Below are 17682 nucleotides of genomic sequence, written 5' to 3' on the forward strand. Positions count from 1 at the left end.
AGGGCAAGGTAATATCTGATGGAAAATTTGGAGAGAAATACTTTCCTTGTGACCTCACTCAGAGTAGATTTGAAGCACCATTTCTAGTTACAGTTTTCTCAATCCTCAGGATATCAAGTACATCGTGTTTGGCTCAGCTGACTTATAATACAAAACTGCGGGAGTTTGGGGAGGTGCAACCCCAATATGAGCAGAGGCTGAAGCAGCCCTGCAGTGAAGGACCTGGGGGTGCTGGGGACACGGAGCTGTCCCTGAGCCAGCAGTGTCCTGGGGCCAAGGGGCCATGGGGAAGAGCCTTTGCAGCAGGTCAGGGAGGGATCCTGCCCCTGTGCCCAGCCCTGGAGGCACCTCTGGAGTGCTGTGTCCAGCTCCGGATCCTCAGCAGAGCAGGGACAGGAGCTCCTGGAGCTGAGGAAGGGCCTGGAGCATCTCGGTGCCCAGGGGAGGCTGAGGGAGCTGGGGCTGCTCAGCCTGGAGAGGAGCCCCAGCTGAGAGGGGCCCGCAGCCCTGGGTGTCCCTGGCTGTCCCTGTGTCTGTCCTTGTCGCTCCCTGTGTCTGTCCCTGTGTCTGTCCCTGGCTGTCCCTGTGTCTGTCCCTGTGTCTGTCCCTGGCTGTCCCTGGCTGTCCCTGGCTGTCCCTGGGTACAGGAGGGGCAGAGCAGGCCCAGGCTCTGCTCCAGGCCCAGCAATGGCACCAGAGCCACGGGCAGGGGCTGAGCCCAGGCCCTGCCCTGCACAGGAGGCAGAACTTGTGCCCTGGGCAATGCCCAGCCCTGAACAGATTGTGCTGAGAGGCTGTGCAGTCTCCTCTCTGGGGATATTGCAGAGCCACATGGACACACTGCTGTGCCCTGGGCTCTGGGATGGCCCTGCTGGAGCAGGGAGGTGGCACCAGAGGAGCCCCTGTGGGCCCCTCCAGCCTGACCCAACCTGGTGCTTTTTGAGTTCCCATGGGGCAGTTTAGACTCCCAATGTGGAGAGAGAAAAGGCAGGATTAAGTTACTTCTGATTAAATTACATCTGATTTAGCACAGGATGTCCTGTCTAAATGCATGGCCATGCATGAAGATATGCAAAAGAACAAATCCCATTGCATGCAATATGCCCTACACAGAGGTGTGAACAGGGAGCAAACCTCTCCCCACATATTGGACTAAGTGGATTTATTACCGAAATGTCCTGGCTGTGCAGGCCCTCCTTGATGAAGGGTCTACGATGGGAATGGGCTCTGTGCTGTGGAAGTTCCTGCTCTGGGCACTGTTCACTGAAGGCACTGAGAGAAAAAATATTGTTTTGCACATAAACCTGGGTTTAGGTACAAAACAAGACATTTTAAGACATATGACCTGACAGCCACTTACTGTTCCTGGGCTTCAAACTGCCTCCAAAGTCCCGCAATGTTGTTACAGTGTAGTTCTCACAAAAGCTAAAAATAAAAATATCTGCACCACACTCCCTTTAATGTTTATTTTTCTGGTTGATGTCATGTGAGGAGAGTGGCAGCTCTTGTGACCTCAAAAAAGTCAAACCCAGAGAAGTAGTGGGTAACCTCAGTGTGGTTTCAGGCTAAAATTTTCACCCTTGATTGTGACATGTGAAATGAGGATCTGTAGCTGTGGTGTCTTTCCAGGTTCCCAGTAACTCACCACTGTCCCTGCTCACCAGCAGGGATACCCAAAAGTGCCATAATTAATGCACAACATTGGCCTGGAAGAGCATATTCTGATTTTTAATGTCATACTTTTCTTTGTTTTAATTTTTTTTTTTTTAACTGTAAGAGGGATTACAAAATGAAGATTTCCCTGAAGCAGGGATCTGCATTTTGGATCAGCTCAAGACCTCATACTGGTGGTTTTTTAGAGAACTTTGAACATCTGGAAGATGAGAACTAGAGAACATCTGGAATGAAATAGGTATTTTACAGGATAATACTGAGTACATACCTGCAGAATAATTAATGTTCCTTCAGCTATATTTTTGGAGTCCTCTGAGTTGATATCCAGATGATGGGTGAAGTCAACCTGGCATAAAGTATATTCAAACCGCTGTAATGATTCCTGAGACACCTTTGTTATTATTTGATTTTATATACACTTTTACATAATTGCCAAGCCCCAAAAGACTATGGACATAAATTGCCTAGGAAATGGATGAAAATAATTATTTTTGTTAGTGTGCTTTTTTTATTTGAAGATGTATTCAAGCTGTTTTAATAGCTTGTGGAGTTCATAGCATAGGTGTGAAGTGCAATATATTTTGTAACTTTTCTGTGGACAGCAAACTTTACAAAATTACTTTTAAAATATTTGTACCAAATCCAGTGTTATTAGTAATAAAAAAAGTAAAATAAAATTTTATATTTGTAGGCAAAAGAAGTGTTTCATATAAAATAATAAACAAAGGAGGAAAAAGCAAAATAATTCTTTTTGTTAAGAAGGCATTTCAGAAGGATCTACTAAGGCATAAATTGAATTTATTCATCCAAAGGATTTTCACTTCCTTTTTTAGAAGAATTAGGAAAAAGAAAAAAGTGTTATTCATTTTTTATCAAGGTGAGAAAAAGCCATTTTCTGACAAATTCCAAACAATTCTAGATCTGAGAAACAGGAGATACCTTTTGATCCTTGGAATCAAAGAGGGGCATCTCAGAAAAGCAGTGGGTAAGGCTGTAATGGCAGACCAGTTATTTCATCTGTTTATTTCCTGTCTCATCTGCACTGAGCTATAAATTTCCACAGTTCTGTGGACTCAGAGTGAAGCAGTATTTTTCCTCTCTTTAGGATGAGGGAGAGCAACCTGGAGGAATGTGTCCTGTCTGGGGCATGTGTCCTTCATGAAGGAGGACAAGTAGTTGTGGCCCATTTGAAGAAAGCTCCCAAAACAACTTTAAAAGATATCAGAGCAGCTTTTGAATAAAAATATAAATGAATTAAGGTTGTTTAGCCTAAGGGGAAGAGCACTAAACACAGGAGAGTTTCAGTTTTATTATTCAACAACTTTTATTGTAAAAGAGCAGGTGTGTGTTCATTATTCCATCCCATCCACCCTGGAGAGGACGGAAATAATGCATTAACGAGCACAGATTAGGTGAGACACAAAGAGAAAAGTGCACTAATGGCTGGGCAGGCTGTCACTGGAAGAGAATCCCCAGGGACTTAAGGAGTCTCCAAATTTAGGAACAGTTTAGCACAGAGCTGATGACTGTCTCCTGGGAAAGATGTAACTGTGGGCTGTTTCGGGGGATAGTAGAAGATTAGTGCATGTCTTGTGCTCCTATCTAACCTCTGTTAGGGTTTCTTTCCTAATTCTACAGAATCTGATTTAGTTCCCAGCACTTCATGTCTCTTTTTAGTGTGGAATTCAAAATGCATTTGAGGGAGAGGAGGGATGAAATGGAAACCCAGCTTTATTCCTTGAAAATTATGTCCACCAATGTTACAGGACAGAGCTTGCAAGTGGCCTGTCTGACTTAGGGGCAGCTAAATTCCATAATGGATGGGATTTTTTATTATTATTATTATTATTATTATTATTATTATTATTGTTGTTGTTGTTGTTGTTGTTGTTGTTGTCGTCGTCATCATCATCATTGTCATCATCATCACTACCTTTTTTTACAGAAATTAACCTGTTGAAATGAATTTCATACTCTGTAGAACCAAGTTTACAATTAACTAATAACCCAATGATGCACTTTTAAATAATATAAAACTTGAAAACTATTTATGGGTGAGCCAAGTGTTTCTCATTAAATTGTTATAATTTTTGTATGACACAAATAAGTTCTCAAGAGATATGAGAAAGGTTCACACAAAATGAGGCAATGGAGGGACTGAAATGCCACTGGAGCTGAGGTAATGGGACAGTTCTTTCTTTGGGCAAGAAAACATCTACTTGTTCATGATGTAATGAAAAAATAGCATGTTCTGTCTGTCAAACCCTAGACAAAATCCAGCTGAGAATTTTGGACAAGCCTTCCTGTAGCAAAGTGCAAATGTTTTCCTATGACATCATTTGATTTTTGCAAGCATCTACAAAGTAACCACATCACACCTCGTTTCAGGTGGAACAAAATCAGCTTTTATTATTGTATTTTTGTTTTCTAAAACAAAAAGTGTGGAAGTGCTTTTGCATCATTTCTCCTGGACTGAAGAACCAGCTCCTTAGTTTTTCCCTAGGGTGTGTGCAAAATTGTGCTGTACAGTCCCTCTGGTGTCACCCTGAGTTTCAGTGCACTTTGCAGCTTTCTCCTCACAGTATTCGCAACACCTGAAAATGAAGATTTCCTGTCAGTGACAGCATAATGATTTGGCAAGCTGATTCTAAAGTGTTGAAAGCACAGTCTTGGCTGCTCTATGGCAGAGTCATGAGGAGACAAATAGCCACAGTTCTTTATGCTGTGATTTTTTATACAGCAGGAATTGGCCTTTGAGGAATGAGTTGGCCATAAACTCATTTTTCATTCAAGGGGCAGTTGCTGAATCACTTGATTTGTTTTACTGTTGATGTCTCTGGGGATACCTGTTCCCAGGAGGCCTTGAACTAAGTGTAAAGACAAATATTTGGGAAACATATCAACCACACCGAGAATTCCTCAGTGCTGCTCTATGTTGGACTGCAATATCTTCCAGCACCTGCTGCTCGTAGGGCAATGAAGTCCCCAGGGCTTGGCCTGGAAGGTTGTGATTCTAAGATTGTTTTCCTGAATATTTTTTTACTGAGAACATGGGTTTTTTCAGAACTAACATTAATGTGGGTGGCCAAAAAGGGAGGTATCATGGAAAATATAGTTCAAACAATTAATCTGCTTGAAGTCTTGGGAAGGAGAGGAGGGAAGGAAGGGTACAGCTGATTGTCTGTGTAGCTGGAGCAGCAAAGAGATCCCTTCCCTGTGGCAAAGGAGTGCAGGTCTTGCCTACTGCTCCACCTGTAGCAAAATAAAACTCATGGAATGGCTTCTGAAGTTTCTACTGCATTTGGAAGACACTATAAATATAAATATAAATATAAATATAAATATAAATATAAATATAAATATAAATATAAATATAAATATAAATATAAATATAAATATAAATATAAATATAAATATAAATATAAATATAAATATAAATATAAATATAAATAAATATAAAATGCAAATTGTAGTTATTTATTGCTTCTAATGAGTGATCAGACCAGGATAGACTTTGATTTTGCTTTCTTTTCTGGAGCATTCATATGTTCAGTTTTGCTGCTCTTGTGCGCAGAGAAATCACAGAAAATGGCTGCTTAATTCTCAAATATTCTGATATTACAGTCCTGTGAGCTTTCTTTATGAAACAGGTGTATTTTTTTGTCATAATTTTATTGGACAAGTTGTCTTATAGGCAAAATGGGAAATATACTCTGCAAAGAATTAATTATTCCACTGGGGTTCTTATAATTGTGGAGATAAAATTTAAAGTTTAACACTATAAGTAAATCAGTGAAGTTGACTTTTTCTTTGCTTTGTTTTTAATTCAGAGATTTGGGAGGGTCCTTGCCATATTATATATTCATCTAATAATTTGTCTTAAAGGATATATCCTCATTCACATGAACAATCAGAACCTGCTCTCTTTGTAATGCAGTGAAGGAAACAGTCAGAACTTAACATTACTCAAATAGCATTGGATTTTAATTAATAACCACATGGAACAACTGTTCAGATAAGAATACTACCTTTTCTAGTGAAATAAATAAAATAAAGTTTTGTTAAAACACTGTGTGAATGATCACAAAGACTTTCTCCTGGACTGTGCAAGATAAATATTCATTAAGTGAACCCAGCAGTTGCAAGGAGAAGGTAGGCTTTATCAATATTGGGAGGGTTTTGTGATGAAGAGGAGTTTTATTGATGGCTTGATGTGACACCTGAGAGCCCAGAACTGCTGTGAGGAATGACTGGGAGGCAGAGCCAGAAGGAATTCCTGGGTGGGTTCACATGGATCTGCCTTCGTTTACTGTGAGCTGAACAATTGTACTTTGCTTCTGTTGGTCCTGCATCAGACAGAGCAAGAGTCCTCTGCCTCCCCTCTTTAGTGTCATGGCTGATGAACTTCCACTCACAGAACTTCTCCATGCTCCCTCTTATCCCTGTGCAACCCCCTGTCAGCAGAATGTCTGAGAAATGTTTGGGGATAACCATGGCATTATTCGGAAATCTCATGCAGAATTTGCCAAGGAAGCAAAAAGAAATAAACTTATTTATGTGTTACACTTGCAGGACTAGAGGAAGAGTCTGGACATGGATCTGAATCCTGGCCTATGAATGTTTTTCTCCTAGACCTCAAGGTAGGGAGTAATGATTTTTAAATAACAGGTGTAATATAAGAAAGGAATAAAGAATTTCCCTTCCAAGCTGTCACACATATGGTCAGGCAGTGACAGATAAGGGAGGGAACAACTAGGACCTTTTAATTTCTTATTTTGATTCTATATTAAAATACAGAACATGAACACAGAACATGATCTGAGTCTCACCTGCAGAACTGTACTAAATGATGACCCAGAGACAGGTGACCCAGACTTAATTATCAGACGAATGAAGAATCTGAGATACACTTTTTTCACTTGAATTTATCTCAATATCTGCAAGGGGAATTAACTGTTACACAGATTAATTCATTCATAAAAGCAGACAGAGAATCACACTAGTCTTCATTTCTGTAAGAATACCACATGTAATTTAGTGAGTAATTTAGACTCCAAGTGATCAAAACAAGAGATTGGTCAGGATACGATTTTTCCACCAATTTAATCGATGACTTTGACCATAATTTCAAATGGGAAGGAAAGGAAGGAAGGCAGATATCTGTATCATCTATAAACTTGCCATTTTCTTTCACTAATCTCCTAATTTCACAGTAACTACATCTCCTATTATCAATTCTCTTTATATGGAATTTCTCATCGTAGCACATGACTCCAGTGAAGTGACTCCACCTTGTTCCAAAATACTGTCCCTGATATGCTGTGGATAGGCCAAATTTGGTTAAAATATTCTGGTTTTTCTAAATTGAGAATGTAGGTGTTTCTAGTTTCTTTGGTGAGGAATGGGTCAGGGCGGGTCTAAAATATCCTTTACAGTGCACTGGTGTCCCTAATTTCACCGTGGTACATGACAGTTGTGTTTTTCTTAACTTTGATAAAACAAATTTTATTTTTTTTTCTGTTTAAGACTTTACTTTTGTCAAATTTGAATTAAACAAGGCATGTCCTTAAGTGAATTTGCCTGATATTGGAGAGATTTTCTGGAGAAAAGCTGCTACAGAACTCAAAGCTGGGATCTCCATGAAGTGCAATTAAAAAATTAGTTTTAAGTGCACTTCACTTAGATTTGCTCCTGGTGAGAAATATTTACTTCATTTTACACTGCTGGAAAAAGCAAACTGGACAGACTTATGTGATGGAGAGCACAGCAGCAGGATCTCCTCTCTGTCTTCAGCCACACTGAGACCATAGTAATTTAAAGTAACACACAAATAAATAAAAGACTTACGAACCAGTTATTAGATTTTCATCCTTGCCTTTAGTTCTGGCTGGGATCCCAAATCTAAGATTGTTTTACACTTGATTTACAAATAGAGAGGTGTGAAGAATTTGGCAGAATTTGGCCAGAATGCCCAACTTCTTACAAGGTTTCCAACATTCAATTTGGATGATGTATGACAAGATCAACTGCTTTCTAACTTAATTTCTCCATTATTTGCAGAAGAAATGTTATTTGATATGGATTTCAGTAATGTGGTTACCAGTGAGTGGTAATTTTGGAGGATCTGTGTGGGAACTGCTGGAGGAATTGTGCTGCTGAAAATCAAACTGTGATTTAACCTAATCTTACCCTAAGCTATTCTGAATATTATCAACACCTTTCCATCCGTTCTGAAAATAAGCAGGGAGGTGAAATGCTCTAAGTAAGGGTTTGTTTCCTTGTTTTGTGTCCTGACAAAATAAAACAATAGAATTCAATTTTCTATTATTAGAAACAAAGGAATCAAAACTTCCTATGCATTTTGAAGAAGTATTATGAAAAAAAGCTATTGATCAAATTTCAGGAACTATTCTTGGTATAGTAGTCAGGTTTTAGTTAATATTTAGAATCTTGTATACCTGAGAACTTCCTGTGGGTAATGTTTATCATCTCTGTGTTCTTCCAGCACATCCTCCGTGGGGATGTTTTCCAAACTGCTGCTAGTCTGAGATGGCTGAAATGATGGCTTTAGTGACTTCTCTGTGGTGCATATTGGAGTTTGTGTTTACTATGCTGGTATTTTCTTCCATTTAACTGTGCCCTGTAATAGCTGCTAAACAACAATTTATACAGAGTTCAGTTGGGAAATTCAGCCCCAAGCTCAGGATGAGTTAATCTGTAAGAGCAACAAAGCCTCAGTAAGGTGAACCCTGACGCACTTTAGATCTTTTACTGTGGCAGTGCAGGAGTTTCCAGAGCACTCTCCATTCCCTGTGTTTTGTGGATTTCCTGCTTTATGGCCTGCAGTGCCCTCCTTCCCCTGTCCCTGCCAGCAGAGATTGCAGTGCTCTGTCTTTGGTCAGATTTGTGTCACAGCCAGGACTCCCAACATTTCTGGTTTCCTCATCTGTTTGTGGTTCTGGGATTTTTCCTGAGCGCCTTCACATCCTGCTCCCCAAACCCCAGAGCATGGCACACCCTGCACTGGCACATCCATGTGGAGCATTCCTTAGTTATCACTGGATTTCGATAAGGGAGCTAGGAACAAGTTGGTGCAGTTAAATTTAGAAATTGAGACACCATTTCAGTCCTCAAGCAGAACAAATTCTGTGTTTGCTGCCCTTTATCTTATTGCTTGATCTTTTTCTACAATAAGCAATAATTCCCCAAGGATTGGAATCCATGGTACTCCTCTTCCAGGGAATTTTAAAACTTGGCGTTGCAGAAAATGGTCACATTCCTTCAAATCTTTCTCAGGTTGCTGCAGCTCACTGAATTACTACAACTTATCATAAAAAGTGAGCCTTCTGGGGGAAGAAGTCTGCAATAGCTGGGATTTGGAGGGTTTTTTTTCCTTACCTAAGGTCAGATTTTGGCTGTATTTCCAAGTGTCATCAGACATCCAGCTGACAGTAGAAAACACTGCATCAACACAACCAAACCAGTCTTGTTTTTACATTTGGCAGCTTTACTTCCAATACAGAACAAATTGAAAGAATTTAAATTTCTGTAGTGATATCTTTCCCAACAGATACTTTAAAAATTACATTTTTGTTGCAGCTCTTTACAGGGAAAGAAAAAGTAATATTTTTCTTCTTTAGTTGACAGGTTTTGGAGGATACTGGCATAACTTTATTTTTTTTTAATTGTTTCAGGTTTCCTGTTAATATACATATATTGATTCAGAATCACACCTGGAAGGCTCAAGCCCTGTCTAGTGATAAATGTTAGCTGATAATAAGAGCAGATGACTGAGTTTATAAACATCAGTTGAATTTCTCTGCTGGGGTTTTCAAGCAAATGAGTAAGATAATGAATGAAATTATTAAAACATATTGATCACTTGCATATTTTGAGGTGTTGGGGTCTTTGTTGGGTTTTTTTTTCAAATTCTGTCGCTTGAAAAGTGATTTTGAGAAAACAGAAAGTGAAGAGTTTTGTGATGTTGGGAATATATATGCTCTATCAAATAGTCTTATTAACATTTGAACTGTTTTTTCTAACAGTTTCTTTCTAACTTGAGCAGTATAGAAAAGCCCTGGTTTATGATGTCCCATAAGGATTTGAAATGTTGGCTTACAGGATTTAGGTTGTTTGGGATTTTTTGTTTGTCAGCTTAATTGTAGCACTTCATTCTATGATACTGGATTCTGATTTGCTTGAATAGCTTGACAATCTGTTTTTTTCCTACTTAAATTGTACAAAAGCCACACTGATGGCAAAATGATTTGGGCTCTTTATAAGATGGGAATGGATATGCTCCTTTTGCTGTGATTCATAATCTGGGAACCCCCAGGTGAGCTCTTGGCTCTGGGATAATTTAGGTAGAGCAGAATATCATTAAGTGGGATGGGAGATCTTGTATTTCAGGGGATGCTCCTGAACAGTCTGCAAACATCTGTCAGTCCTCAGGAAAAATATTCCAATGTTAATGTAGCCCTTGAACTAGAGGATGAACAAGGCTGTCTAAAAATTTGAACCTTACCCTTCTTACCCTCAGCTGCCGTCCATGCACTAAAAAGATATCAGTGCTACCCTCTGGGTGAGATCTTTCAAAATTGTAAATTCAAAATTATATATGTTGCATTAATAGGAGCTGTTGGAACACCTGAGCTAGAAGCCCTGCAGTTACAAAAATAAAGAAAAAATATAAAAGAATATGATCTGATATACATCTGTAAAATGAGGCGAGTTTTGTTCCCAGCATCCATACAAACCTGCACGGGAAGGGTATGGTCTAAATCACTGAAAGAAGGAGGATAGGGTTGGAAATCTGCTGTAAAATAAAAAAATTAATATCAAACAACTTATTTTTAAATAGTAACATCTCCTGTGTTATCTTGGGGATCCATTTACTACTATTGGCAGTCAAATACTGAGGGTGAGCTTATAGTTTAATGCTTTACATTAAAGAACTATTCTCATCTAGCACATTTGCCTTGTAGCCTCTGCAAATAAGTAACAAGCGTGCAATGAATCAAGGGCCAGTGAGTTCCATGGCCAAATGGAGAAAACTGCCTGGGCCATTTTTTGTAGCAGTGGAATAGGAAGCATTTATTACAGCAGTTATAGACAGCCAAGTGATTTAAGAGCCAAAGAGGTGTCATTTATATAATGTTAAAATTCTTTTAACTCTGAGAAATAAAATAAGCAAGGATCCAAATGGGGTCCACAGCTGCACCACAGCCCCACAAACCTGGGCATTGCTATAAACCCAGACCATCAAGTGGAGCTGAATTTTAAAGCTGCACATTTCTGTGCTCTATCTTGTTGCCTGACTTCAATATCCTCAAACTTTATGCTGTTTGAAACACCAAGAGAGATAAAATTTCTGCCCTTGTACCTTGCTTCCTTTGGAAGTTAGAAAGAAACTTGATAAGTCACAGAAAACCCTTCACTGTATCACTGCAAAACTGTTTCAGAAATGATAATATTGATAACTGGCCACAGCTATTTTCTTGGGCACTTGTAGTTATATCAGAAGTTGCTCATGCTGATGCCAGGAATATGGTCTGGAGGGGAAGCAAAGATTTATTACTAATAATGCTCATTCTTCTGTTGTCACAGAATCACTGGGATCTGCTCTTTGAGCTGGGCTCTGCAGAAAGAAAGCCACAGATATTGAATTTCATAGCAAGAGATAACTGAGAGAAATAAATGTTCCAAATGGTGGAGTGTATTCTGGTAACCACCTGGGAGACCAGCCTTGGTGGGAGATTGGAACACAGACTGCACTGGAGTGAAATAATTGCTCAAGGGGTTGATGTATTTTCTGGTACATCACCAGAATTCTCTGGAAATGGTTTGAATCGCTTGTGTTCCAGACATCACCAGGGGATATGGGCATGTTACAATTATCTGTGGCTAAGGATGGCCTTCAGAAGAACATTTTTACTTGCCTTCTCAAAATAATTTAGAGTTACATCAGCTTCTTTTCAAGGTATGGAGTTCTTTGCCAGGAACTGCTGCATGGTTTTTAATGTTGTTGCGTTTTCACTTTGAATTTCACTACAGATTTATAAAATTACATCCTATTCTTCATGTGCTCTGTAAAGGGGCCTTTTCAGTCTCTGAACACAGGAAACTTGCTGAATTTCCCCAGGGCTGTGGATCTTATTACTTTTATTCATTGAATCAATCCTCCTGGGAACCATTCAATTTTTTTTTTTTCCCTTAAAAGTTTCAGAGCTCCATATTATTATGAAAGGTTTAACTGAGCTGAAGTTGTTAGGACAGGGTTTAATTTTGCATCCCCCATCTTTACAACCTCATGAGGCTGCCTGGTTTGCCCTCCAGTGCATAAAATTTGAGACTGAATTGTTCACCTCCAGGAAGCATTTTTCAAAACTGGGGAGAAAATTGCATAGCAGCAGAATGTGAACTGATGTGTCAGTGAACACCTCTCCCTCCTTATCTGTTGCATTATCTCTTCCCAGCCTCCTTTCAAAGGATTGCAGGACCTGCTGCTCCAACTGTAACTCTCAGCAATGCTTGAATTCCACTTTTCAGCAGTAATTGTCTCACTCTTTGCCCTACAGCTTGGGCAGGATCCTTTTCAGCTTGTGGATGGGTTCCTGGCTAGGAAGAAATTGTTTTCCCACTGCCATGTGGGGTCTCTCATCCACAGTTTGGAGCTCTTCTGCTTCATAAATCTTTCTTGTGAGGGAGTAATTTGGTTTAACCCTCCTTGCCCCTATTCCCAATGCCAGGGATGTGCCTGTGTGATAACACAAGACCTACATCACAAATTCCTTCATCAGTGGTTTCTGTGGCTCCAGACAGATCTTACACAAAGCTGCCTTTATTCAGACAGAATCTTGGCTATTTGGTGGGCTCTGTGTGCAGTAGTTTTATGCCAAGGTGTAAATCAGATTAAGACAATTGACTGCAGTGGGAGATTTGATAGGATGAGGAAAGAAAGCTCCTGCTCTGAGAGGAATAGTGGTGTCTGTTTGTTTGTGTGTTCAGGACTCTATCTCAAAATGCACGTATTCCAACACTGAATTTCAGTGTAGGATATGGAATGTGTCTCTGACACAGTAGGAGCAAATTCCTAAAATTGACTGGGAATCTAGATTAATAAAATACTCAGTATAGATTTCTCTATAGATTTATTATGCATCTCTTCATTTTCTACAGGGGCAGAAATCTCTGCTGTAATTCCAGCTCTAGGAAGCTGACAGGGTTCAGAAAAGAAAATCTGATTGCTGCACCTGCAAAGCATCCATCCATTCCAGGATCAAAGTCAAGGACTACAAAAAATGCCAAAGCAATAACTATAAATTACATACTTCATATATGTAATTCATATTACATACTTCTATACATCCAGGGGAGTGTTTGTCATCAGTTGTGATCTCTGATCACTCAGTGAATGTGCTGGTCCTGCAAATGCTTTAACCCAGGTAGGATTCTAAAATATTCCCAGTAAAGACCATAATGGATCACATCAGTAACCAGATTGAAACCATTCTTGATTTTCAAATCTTTGACAGGCTGACAACATTGGGGCTGTTCAGACTGGGGAAAAGAAGGTTGAGACCTGATGGCAGCATTCCAGTATCAAAAGGGGGTACAAGGGAAGGTGGAGAGGGACTGTTTTTCAGGAACTGGAGTGACAGTACACGGCAGAATGGGTTCAAAATTTCAGAGGGGAAATTTAGATGGGATATTGGGAAGGAATTGTTCCCTGGCAGGGTGGGCAGGCCCTGGCACAGGGTGCCCAGAGCAGCTGTGGCTGCTTCTGGATCCCTGGCAGTGCCCAAGGCCAGGTTGGACATTGGGGCTGGAGCAGCCTGGGACAGTGGGCGGTGTCCCTGCCATGGCAGGGGGTGGAGCCAGATGATCTTCAATGTCCTTTCCAACTCAAAGCATTCTATGAGTCTATGATACTAAATGAACCTTGACCAAAACAGGAATGGTCCTGTTTTTTTCAGTCATAGTTTTTTTCAGTCATAGTTTTAATTAAATATTCATAGTTTTAAAAATGGGTGCTTGCAGATAATAAACTAGGCAATGATTGTACTTCCCCCATCATCCTGAGACTATAAATTTCCACCCTATCAAACCTCTGCTGCTATTTCTTTAATCCACTTTAACATGTGAAAAACAACTTCAGAAGGTATTTCAAGTTCTAAAAATGTCTTCTTCATAAACTTTTCTTTATTAATATTGGAACAGGGTGACTAACACAGAGGTTTCTGGGGGATCTAGGCAGGAGAAGACTCAGATCAGCTGGGGTGGCTGCTGTCAAATTCGTGGTGTTGCACTGGAGCTCTCCAGTCCCCTTTGAAGGTGTCACTCACTGGGTGCTGCTGTTACCAGCACCTGGAGCCCCAGACCTTGACTCTCTGAAGCTGTGATAAACTCAGCTCGATTTTAGTGGCTGTCAGTGTTGCCATTCCATATTGTCATTGTGTATCCAAGACCCACATCTGCTTTGGAGGGCAGTCTTCAACTTAGAACTCCTGTGAAACAAATTTTTTGGCCGTGGAAATTGACAGAAAATGCATCACTTTTTATTCAGAGCATACATCCATGCTGAAGGGGAGTAAATACAAGTTGTGGAGTTAAATGTTTTTTTCCGGGGTGCTGGAATTGCTATTTGTTCATCACCAAGGACTTGAATTCTGTCCTTCATTTAGTTAAATACTGTTTTCTGATATATTTGAAAGGTATTGATAATCTATCCTTAAATTACAAATGAAAAAACTGTCTCAGACTTACAGACTATCCCAAATACATCTGGTCTCAAGCAGATAAAAGGAACTACCTTTTCTACAATAGTTGTTAAGTTTAGTTGAAGTGCCATAGAAGACTGTGGAGCCTGGAAGTGTAAATGGGTTCTAAAAAGGGTTTAGCCAAATCTGTTGGTTGCTATTAAACATTATGATCTACAAGCACCAGCTCAAAGGTTCCTAAACTTGTCACTGAAGCTGAGAAATACCCTGTGGAAGGATTGGTTTCTTTGGATGGTGAGAAGAAGTGTGTCTTCCCTCACACAGAGGGATGTTCCACAAACAGGTCTGGTATTGGTGTTGCTTGGTATGGCAAAAAGTGAGTAAAAAACAGCATGTGAGTAGTGAAACACCAGGAATAAAGCCCCATTCCTAAAGTAGTCCCATGGAAACTGAAACAATTTCATTTTTACCAAACCATTTTTACAAGTTGAAGGAATATTGAGTAAGGTAGCAGATGATTCTAGCTTGGGAGGAGTTGTGGACTGGAAGGCAGGGAGGCCTTGCAGAGACCTTAACAAATGAGAGGGCTGTGACTCACCAGTGGTGTGATGCTTGACAAGGGAAAGTGCTGGATTCTGCACCTGGGATGGGGCACCTGGGTGTATGAACAGACTGGGGATGGGAGGCTGGGGAGTGGCCATGGGAAGGGACCTGGGGGTTCTGGTGGATGGCCAGGTGGATCTGAGTCAGCAGTTCCCTGGAACTGGGAGGGAAATCCCTGTCCTGCGGGATGAGGGCCAGCAGCACCAGCCAGGCCAGGGAAGGATTGTCCCTCTGGGGTGGGGCAGCCTCACCTCCAGTGCTGGGCAGCTCTAGGCACCACGAGGTAAAAAAAAAGACATTAAGCCATTAGAGTTTCGAAAAGAGGCCATGAAGATGGTGAAGGGCCTGGAGGAGGGGCTGAGGGCACTGGGCTGGTTCATCTGCAGCAGAGGAGCTGAGGGCAGAGCTCCCCGGGGCTGCAGAGGCAGCTCTGAGCTCTGCTCTGGGCCAGGGACAGCACCCAGGGAGAGGCTGGAGCTGGGCAGGCTCAGAGCAGGGAAAGGTTCTGCTTCCCCCAGAGGTGCTGGCACTGCCCAGGCTCCCCAGGGAATGGGCACGGCCCTGAGGCTGCCAGAGCTCCAGGAGCGCTTGGCCAGCACTGCCAGGGATGCCCAGGGGGATTGTTGGGGGGTCTGGGCAGGGACAGGAGCTGTGCCCATGATCCTTGGGGGTCCCACCCACTCAGGATATGAGATGAGACTATCCATATCTGTGATTCTCCCCTTCCATGGCACAAACTGTTGTGCTTTTTAATGAGGAATGGCAGTAGCACATCAGGAGAATCTCAGGAGGGACATTGTTCCGGTTATTCCCAAGGCAGGCAGAAATGGGTATTTGCACAAAAAGAAGATAATTCTGGTCTTTATAAAAGGATAAAATGAACTCTTAACAATTTTTAATCAAATGGCAAATAGCAGTATCTTATTAGCTAATAAATTCACCAAGAATTTAGGGAATTTAATCCATTAATCTTAAATCTCTGCATAGACAGGAAGTCATTGAGATAATGAGTCACCTGAGGCAATAAGATTCGGTAGAAATCAAGTAGCTAATTTTTGTCTGTGCCTGTGAATATTTCTTGCAGGAATCTTATCTCTTTCTCTTGAGAAAAGTATTATTAGCACCTTCTGCACTCCTTTCATGCCAGAATGCTGGAGGAACCACATGCAGGGCTGTGTCTCTATGCTCTTTCAGGCATTCATGTCTTTTTTTGATGCTGAATAATTCATGAAGAGCATTTGCTAATAGAAACATGTCAAACAAACATTCCATCTAAATTTGGTTATTTGTTTTAACATTTAAATTCCTCAGCAATTTGAAGCGTGGCTTTTTGTGTATTTAGTCTTATTTTTTTCAATCTAATCTTCAAATAATTGCACCAAATAATTTTTATTTTTTTTTCTTAACATATTTGGCTTTTTGTATTTCCAGTTTCTACACAAGAGTTTAGAGTCAACTAACTAAAATGTGATGTATCAGAGTGTGCATGTGGTGGGGTGATGTGATGGAATTCAGGAATACCAGCAGGGAAAAATCAATGTTTATCATGATCTTTTCTCAGTGTGAAATGGACTGAGAAAGGATGTTATGTAGCATGAAATCATGTAGAATGACCTTGAAAGAATTTAGAAGGTAATCACGAGCATTCTGTCTGAGCCTGCAGATTTATTGTAGCACAAAGATGCTGTGAGTTCACCTATTATGCTCCTAAGTAAACAGAGGATTTATAGTGGACATCTGTGTGATTAAAAGCTCAGTCCCCAGAGAGGAGTGAACACCTCATAATTTACAAGCTGAAAAATAGTGACTGAGATGTCAGAGACATTCCTCATGCTTGGAATTAATTTCATATTGAGGGAGTTTAGAATGGGGGCTCTTTCTCCATGTTGGAGGGAGTTATTAAATCTTTGTTTATTGTGCATTTTTATTTTTTACTTTCTGACTCTGAGTTTATGTATGTGACTATTCTGGAATCTTTGCATGTGAAAGAGACTTGGGAAGGCATCTTGTCACTTTAGAGTCTGTGTGATCATCAGGAATTTGTTCTCTGTCCAACCACCACAGGACAAATGCTTTTCACCCAGTTATCCTCACTTTGGGAACAATTCCTATATCTTCTTAACTTCCCTCCTCTGCCTCTATCCATGAAAGACAGTATTTCTTAAGGATTCAATGGGAAGATAATGAACATCTCTATTAAATAAACATAGAGTGAGCAGGAGGTTTGCATGTGGATAGAAATAATTCTGAAAAATATAATAAGCTGGCTGTGTTCACAGTGATGCTACAGGATAGAATGCCCAAATCCATTCCATTCTGGAATATTTTCAGATGCCTTGGAAAACTGCAACTGACCCATACAACCTGATGTTTAGAAAATGTCTGAACATGCTGCACCCAAGGTTCTTTTGTATTTGTATTTTCATTAGTTCAAAAATAAATTAGAAGCTCTTCTGCTTCTGTAGGTTCATTTCTCTGTCGCTTAATTTTTGTTGTATTTTTATTGATTGGTGTCAACCAGGTGATTTTCAGCTGCCATCGTTCTCCCATCTGCCTGCATAGCCTCCTCTGCAAGTCTTGTCTTAATATTATTTTTTGATGTGATTCATGATGTCCTTCACTTATCCAAACCCAACTGCTAAATGGACAAATTAGAGAAAGAGTGTTTCCAACATTTTCATAGTGG

At 40.4% G+C, this 17682-nt stretch overlaps 1 long non-coding RNA gene across 1 annotated transcript; it reads left to right on the forward strand.

The window, feature by feature from the left end:
- Positions 1-212: 212 nt before the first annotated feature.
- Positions 213-14613, forward strand: LOC111934836 (uncharacterized). The gene is made up of 6 exons (XR_002867429.2): positions 213-306; positions 1778-1912; positions 6247-6314; positions 9369-9517; positions 11281-11653; positions 12853-14613. It is a non-coding gene; the product is annotated as an uncharacterized LOC111934836 (long non-coding RNA).
- The last annotated feature ends 3069 nt before the right edge of the window (positions 14614-17682 follow it).

Source organism: Cyanistes caeruleus, chromosome 12, assembly GCF_971803275.1.
Source record: "Cyanistes caeruleus chromosome 12, bCyaCae1.hap1.1, whole genome shotgun sequence".
NCBI lineage: Eukaryota > Metazoa > Chordata > Aves > Passeriformes > Paridae > Cyanistes > Cyanistes caeruleus.